Source organism: Helianthus annuus, chromosome 11 (assembly GCF_002127325.2).
Source record: "Helianthus annuus cultivar XRQ/B chromosome 11, HanXRQr2.0-SUNRISE, whole genome shotgun sequence".
Taxonomy (NCBI): domain Eukaryota; kingdom Viridiplantae; phylum Streptophyta; class Magnoliopsida; order Asterales; family Asteraceae; genus Helianthus; species Helianthus annuus.
The window spans coordinates 36,232,830-36,241,231 of NC_035443.2; positions in this window are offsets into that span (position 1 = coordinate 36,232,830).

Here is an 8,402-nt window from a genome sequence, read left to right on the forward strand (position 1 = left end):
ATTGAAGATCCCAAAAGAGCATGTTTGGTAGATTTCAGCTGGAGTAATTACATATCATCTGAAGCCACAGCAACACGCATTATCAATCAAGATGATGAGAAACTACCAGAAGGTTTCAGTTGGGATATGTTTGTGGATGAAAAGGGAGAGTTTAAAGCTTTCATTGCCAAGATTGTCCGAGAGCCAGATTTGTTTGCTACTTGGATGAGATCAATTGGAGAGGCTGTGAATAGTGAAGATGAAAAATCTGTGTCATCTGAAAGTTCAGATAGTACTGATAAACTTTCAGAACATTCTGGAGAAGTATCAGAAAGTTCTGATGAAGGTTTACGGGGTTCAGATGAAGATTTACAGAGTTCTGATAAAAGTGTACAAAATGAAAATGTTCAAGAGAAAGAAGTTGTTTTTGATAAAACACCGATTGTTTCTGATGTATCAGATGATAATTCTGATAAATCTGTAAAATTTGATCAATCACCTGATCATAGCAGCAGTGATGATGAGGAAGAAAAACATATAAATATTGCAAAAACTCATCTATCTCCTGAAAGTTTTCATTTCTATTTTGCAGAAAGAATGGAAAAACTGAAGGAGAAACGAGCTGCTAAAGAACAACAAGCTGAATCTGAAGGTGATATTCAAAACGCTGAGAATGTTGCTGAGAAGATTACTGAGGCTGTGATAGAAGAAGAAAAGGTGGTAGAAGTTGTTAAAACAATCGAATTTGAGAAGATTGTTGAAGTTGTTAAGCCATGTGAGAAGTGCTTGGAAGCTTGCAAGAATTGTGCAGCCAAAGACGACATCATAGCTGAGTACGAGAAGAAAAAGGAGCAGTTACTGTTCAATCTCAATTATGTGAAAGAATCATACGATGTCTTGAACAAAACAGTAACTGGTCTTCAAAAGACAAACTCAGAGAGAGAACAAGCACTGACGATGTTGAATGCAGTTTTAATGACAAAACAAAAAGCAATAAATTTCTACATCGAAGAGAGTGCTAAGTGGAAGCAAGCGTTGGAGACGGAAAAAATAGAGAATGAGAGAATTAGACGTTTGTTACAAAGCTATTCTAGTTCTGATTATCTCATTGATCGTATTTACCCAACTGTTGCAGGAATGGAAGCTTTCAAAGATGAGAAGCTAAAAGACAAGAAAGACTGTGGTAAGAAATCGACTGTTAGTTACAACAAATGCCCGCCTCCGATTTGGGATGGTTATTCACCTAGGAGACCAAATGAGGAGCAATTGGAAAAAGCAGTCAATATAAAGCTTAAAACCGACACAACTGACGTTTTACCAGATAATATTGATGTCACGTATACCTCGTCTGATACTGATCATGAGTCTGAATTAATAAAAAAGGTGGTCGATCAGGTGTTGGATACTGATGAGGAGTCTGAGTCGAAATCTGGGTCTGGAAAGTCAAAGTCGTCAGTCAACAGTCAAAATTCGTCGGATAAACGGTCTTATAGTAAAGAATTTTTATTGTCAAAGGCAGATTTGAATGATGAAACATTTGAAGTTGTGTATACTTTGAATGGTTCGGACAAATTATATTACAATAAAGAGTTGCCAATAATGAGTATTAAAACGGAACTAATAAACAAAACTTTCAAACTTATAGAAGTTAATATTCCAGAATTAAAAGTTTTGAAAAGTTTTTTGAAAAATCTAAAAAATATACTTCTAGAGTTCAGCAACGTTTAAATAAGAAAAAGGGCAACAATTCTGGGTATGGTTTTCAAAAGAAACCTAACCAAAATCGTAGCTACAAAAAGAAGGGCCTTGGTTTTGTTCCATCAGAAAATGATAAAAATATGAAAAATTTTAAAACAAAATCTGAATTTGTGTCAGGTGGAAGTGCTGAGGAGGAACAGCAGAAACCGTTCTGGAGACAGTCTAATAAAGAGTTTCTTGCTGAGAGAAAGAAGAATGGAGCTGATATATGTTATCTAAGAGAGACTAGAACCTGTTATAGATGCAATGAAGCTGGTCACATTGCATGGAATTGCTCAAAAAGTGTCCAATCAAAACAGGGAGTTTCTCAGAAGTTGAAAGAGAGAGTTGTTGATGTTGACACACCAACCAATAGATCTAAAATTTTTGAGAATTCAAAATTCGAGGTTGGTGAGTGTTCAAAGAAGAATAAATATGAGAAGAATGGAAAAGACAACCAGGTGTGGGTTGCGAAGAAAGGTGAAGTGAATGTCGGCAATGAATCTGGTTCTACAAAGCTAGAAGAGCCACAGGTCGAGGAGAAAATTTCAGTGAATGATGAAGAGTTTCCATCGTTGAAGTTTGAAGAAGTGAAAAAGAAAGTTGGAAAAACTGAGATTTCGAATCAGTTCTACAAAGAAAAGAATGATTTTGATGTCGAGAAAACATTCAACGGGAATGTTAAAAAGATTTTTGGGAAAATGTTGAGTGGGAGAGCTAAAGGGGTTAAAGATTTTTACGCGACTAAAAAGGCAACATACAACCCAACTGCTCAAGAGCTGAAGGCCATCAAGTCTGAAAAGACTTGGATGGAAGTTTGTTTCCCATGATAGTCGAAGGACTATGCCGGAGATCCCAAGTTTATATCGTGGATCAGGAATCGGCATCTTTCTAGTGTTTGAATAGTTTGGTTGAAAGAATTTGAATAGTGTTTTGAATTTTACAGGTTGAAGGACTACGCCGGAGCTTCCAGGTTGGTAAGTGCGAATCAGAAATCGGCATCCTGATTGGTAAAATGGTGATGTAGATGTAACATTCCTACAAGTGGTAGTGTGTGTTTTTACAAGTGGTTATTTTGTTTAGAGATTGCTTGATTGCAATTGGTAAATCAGGGACATTAAGTTGTACTTGATTTACTACTTATGGGTAAAAGATAGACAAGATGATGAACCACATCCCCGTTTTTAAAATGATAGACCTACAAGTGGTTTTTATCAACACAAATTCATTTTCCGGAAAAATCATTTTGATTAAAACAAACTTAAGTGTTTTGAAATTTAAATGAGAAAATGATTTGTGATAGGGGGAGTTCAGATTGTTTATGACTAGTGAATGGCGATTTGATGTGATTCGATGTCAGTTGTTAAGTTTCTGTACAGTTTGTTTTACTTTTCATGTTTCTATTGGGTTAGAGTCTAGTTGTTTTCAAATTCTCTTTGAAATGTGTTTGCATTTTAGGGGGAGTAGGGAAATTTCGGAAAATCCAAAAACATTAGAAAATTTGAAAAAGCAAAAAACATGATAAAATTCAAAAATGAGTTTTGTTGCGAAAAAGAGGAAATGATAGTACATCAGTGGACTATCACAGCACGCTAAAGAAATGTAAAGTCAAAATGTGATAAACAATCTTACTGCGGATGTGTCAGTAGATTTTCGCACATTTAGTAAATTGAAATGAGATATAAACCTAAATTCAAACTTGCTTGATTCGTGGGTAACTATTCTTGAATATATGGGTAACCCCCGAAATCTTGTTTGAAAGATCCCGTATTCTGAGATACTAGGTCTTTATGCTCAGTGATATCTGGGGTATTATCCCGGGACTTCTGCTGAATGGAAGTTCTGACCTAGTCCCCGGATAATACTTTCTGCTAAAGCTTTGAAACATAAGCTTCGCCCTCAGCATGCTGATGAAACAATAAAATTGATAGTCGCTGCTGTTGAAATTCAAAAGATCCTCTAAAGGGGACCCACCTAAAGTCGAGCCGTCATCTCTCTGCTGAACGGAAGTTCTGACCTGAGCTCTCACGGTTTCGCATCTAACCCCTTTACAGATATCAGCTGTGGTATACTCACCTGTAAGACTGAATATTTGGGATCTGGATACGGGAGTGTATTCAAGTGGAGTGATACACAATTAAGTTTAAGTCTCTAAAACATTAATATCGTATCTCGAATCAATTGAAATTTGTGTTGAGAATTTAAGTGGACAAACATACTGACAATCTAGGTAAATTGTTTAAAGCTTAAAATGAAATCAAGCTTAACGGTGTTGGTGATTGGTCTCAAAAACTGATATGATCCTCTTGCATGAACTCACAAAAATATTGTTTGTAAATATTTCATTTCTGTATGTTTTTGTTTACAAGTAGTGTCAGGTACATTTTCTCAGAAAATCCAAAAAGATTTTGTGTGTGTTTTTAACATAAATTTTGAAAAAGTCAAAAAGATTTTCGACAGCTGATGTTGGAGAACTGATTTTCAAAATTCCGAGTGCTAAACATGATGAGCAGCATTTGAGGGGGAGTGTTTGTGTAAATCTAACTGTTTTTGTTAATCTAATCTTCTTCAAGTGGTTCATCATAGTCATATGAGTAGTCATGTGTTGATATATAGTTGTTTGAAATGTTTGTGAAAGAAAATTTATTTCGGGGTTGAGATTGTGCACTACATCTGTTGATTGCGTCTAGGTGTCTAGGATCAGGTCTTATATCGTATTGTATAGCATAGGGCACGTTTTACGAGAAAACATGTGTTTGTATGGGTTGTATAGGCTAGGTCCGCTCATATGAACATGATTATGGTTCGCTTATTTGGCATGATGGTCCGCTTATGTGTACCATTGTGGTCCGCTCTTATGGTCATGTGACACATAAGCGGACCCAACTGCCTATATATAGGGTTGTTCGAGCGGACCTCAGTAGTTGTTGTCAAATTCCACGCCGAAGCTCTGCCGGTGTGAAGATTGAGCTGTAAAACGTTTCAAATCAATAAAACAAGCAGTTAGGAGGAAGAACTAGCTATATCTACTTGCATTTCTTATTATTCCGCATCTGAAACGCAAGAGACAACCTCTGAATGACTCGTTCGGGTCAACAAACGATCCTACACAAAGAAAGGAGTTATTTGGTTGATATTTTTTAAAGTGGTTGGTCTTTGACAGCTAATTTTTTTAAAATTTGGAAATCCCGAAATATCATGAAAATATGAATCTATATATCTAATAAAGCAAACCATTGGGGGACACATGTCACCCAATGGTGCAAGCCAAGTAAGCAGACATGTCAGCATCTATGTGGCACACCTCATAGTTGAGGATTGAAGGAGTGTTTCTCATTTACGCTTATCACAATCTCTCTCCTCTCAAAACCCTAAATTGAACTCTCTCTCTTTTTTCCTCTCTGAACGAACACGGCGAACACAGGAACTATAATCGATCCAATAATTTTGTTCAAGACTCATCGGATTTGAAGTCAGATCATCTACGGTACTATCTAATTATAGTATTTCATGCTCGATTGTATGTTTTAATATGGCTAATTTTGCTGGAAATCACATCGGCGGGGATCAAATCGGTGATTTAGTGAAGAGGTATAACCAATCTTTTTAGGTAACTTTCTTCATCGACGGTATTCATGCTTCATTCCGACAACCCCATCAGTTACATAAGATTTAGTTTTCTTTGATTCGATTTTCGGATTCAATGGTTTTGTTAGATTGTTCGTTTGTGAGTAGTTGATGTTACTGATTGTCATAGCCGATTAGGGTTTTAATTCATTTGTACAGTTTTTTTTTATGGTCTCTAATAGTCGATTCTGATGTTTGGGTTTTTTTGTGTTTTAGGGTTTTAAATTCGTTGTTCATGTATTGTTATTTGTTGATGTTACTGTTGTTGGTAGCCGAGTAAGTGTTTAATTCCTGTGTACAGTTTCTTTTATTTAGAATCTGTAATAGTGTATTTCGATTTTGATCATTTGTTGGTTTTAGAAATGGTTGATTTTAAGATTTTTGATTTGAGTTTGTTTAGCTGTAAGCCTGCCCTTCTTACTTACCCGCCTGAAGTGTGTGTTATAAAAAAAGAACCAATTGATTACTTAATTTAAGTGTCTGATGAATAGGTGCCTAATGCGGTTGCTACGCCTGTATTTGAACAGAGTGTTGATGACGAAGTACCGGTTACTTTTGTTGTTGACAACGTTTATGTAAGTTTTTATTATTTACTTTTTCATAATATTAATGTATGTTTTGTAACCAGTTGAAGTCATTAGTTGTAGGAAAACCAGATTTAATGGTATCTATTATTTAATTTTATATTCTGATTTGTAGAGTTTGAAGAAGAAGTGGGCACAAACTCATGGATTGGATCGAATGATGGATTTGACCATCAAGGACAGCGCTGGTGAAACTTGGAATGTGGCTATTGGTAAGGAGTTCTCACAATGCTGTCTACGATTCAATGTTACCGGTATGTGAGAGTTTGTTAGAGACAAACGGTCCGGTATTTGGTTCTTCGTTTCAGATGGTTTTTGTTAAAAGTAAAGGTATGTTGCTTTATAACTGAGTTGGTGAAGGTACATTGTATTATTTGGTAGTATTTTTTTTGCATACACTGTTCATCGTTAGAATACATTTAGTGGTATGTTTTTGGTGTGGTTGTTACGTAGATCTGATGTCATGGTAGATGTTGGTGATACTTTTTTTGGGCCTTTTATATTTGTGGCCGAAGTACTTAGTTTTGAATGCTTATATGACTAGACTTTGTTTCTGTTTTTTCTACCTGTTTTTTATTAGTATCCTATTTTTAGTGTAATCAACATTTTTTTTTAAAATTTTATGTTTCTTAGTTTGATAATTAAGAAAATTAGTGATCATATTAAACTTCATTAACGTAATTTGTTTGAAAAAATTGTTTATGCCGCCACTTTTCAAAAAGAAACTGATATGATTTTGTTTCCTATTTTAATTTTGTAACCCACAATATAAATTAAAAAAAACGGCCACATTCTATAGGATTACCTCTAATTAGGTTGAATTTATGCTGTTTCCTTTTTTACACGCATATATAAACTTAAAAATACTTTCCATTTAATTTTTTTTAATAAAAATAAAAAAATATTGGTTATTGAAATTAAAAGGTTTGAATTTAGAATATAGTTTTTTTTTTATATTTGTGTTTGAAATTCTAAATTATATTTGGCCGTTTTATTAAAGTTTTTAATAAGACATTCCTAAGTTTTGTTTTTATTGATGGAAAGTAAGAATCGTTTTTTAATATTTTGTATTGAAGTTTTGTAAACCATTACAATCATGCCATATTTAATTAACCAATTAACTTGAATAAATAAATTCCTAAATCTTTAAGATGATTTGTAGTTTTTTTAGAAATGTAAACCCATTTCTAAAAATAATAATGTCTTTAATTTCGGCCAAAATTTTGTTTTCTAATAAATTTTTTAACTTTACAAAAATAAGTAAACTAAATTTGTATATATATATTTAGTTAATACATTCATTTGATTTCATTACGAATTATTTTCCAAAATTAATCATCTCAGTTCGGCTCAAATATCATACAAATGGATGAAAATAGTGTTACTTTCTTAAACAATCTTGATTGGAGATCCAAGTTGTTTACCATCAAAATCAAGGTGTTAAGACTTTGGATTCGTGTAAATCCAAAAAGAGAAGGAGAAATCCTTGGTACTGAAATGGTGGTCATGGATGAGCAGGTTTGTTTGAATGTCATTTGCTTTTTAAAATGTAGCTTATTTTTTATATTTTTGTCTATACTTACCAATTTTTTTCTGTTTTTATTAGGGTACCAGGATGCAGGCAACTGTTTGGAGCAAGTTTATGAAAAAACATGAAATTTTGCTCGATGAAAACAAGTCTTATTACATTTATAAATCTCAACTTTCTGTCATTAAGTCAAATTTCAAACACTTTGATAAGGAACATGCTATTAGCTTAAACTTTGATACATCTGTTAAAAAGTGTGAGAACTTTGATGGAAGTTTATATGGTATTCGGTTAGCATCTTTTGAGTCCATTAAAGGCGGTGAAGTCGATGTCAAGTATTGAGTTGGTTTGTACTTCATCATATATAACAACAATATGCTAAATTAAGAAATATATAAATATAGATTAATTTTTAACTTTTTTTTTGTGCTGATTACATTATTTATTAATCAATTTTTTTTTTCAGATTTTATTGGATATGTAGATGAGTGGTCTGAACCAGAGATGACCAAAACGAAGATGGGAAAAGATAGCAAATACATGAACTTGCAATTGCTGGATGAAAAGTCTGTTAATTAAATTCTAAATTAAGTTTATTGTAACTTTAGTGTTATATATTTTTTATTACATGATATCCTCTGATATGTTTATTTTGTATTTATGTAGGGGTATCAAGTTAAACTGCACTTTATGGGATGAGTATTGCGATGAGATGTTTGGTTACATTCAGAGTCATAAAGAAGAAGTTCATGTTGTTCTGCTTGTGCAGTTTGGTAGTTTCAACAAGTATAAAGGTATTAATTCATTAAATACTTTTTTAATTTTATAAAATTTTTATATCATTTACGAAGTTGAATATCCTAATATCTGATATAAATTTTTTTATACAGGGAAGACGACGCTATCTAATGCTTTCCATATAACAAGGCTGTTTATCAATGCTGACA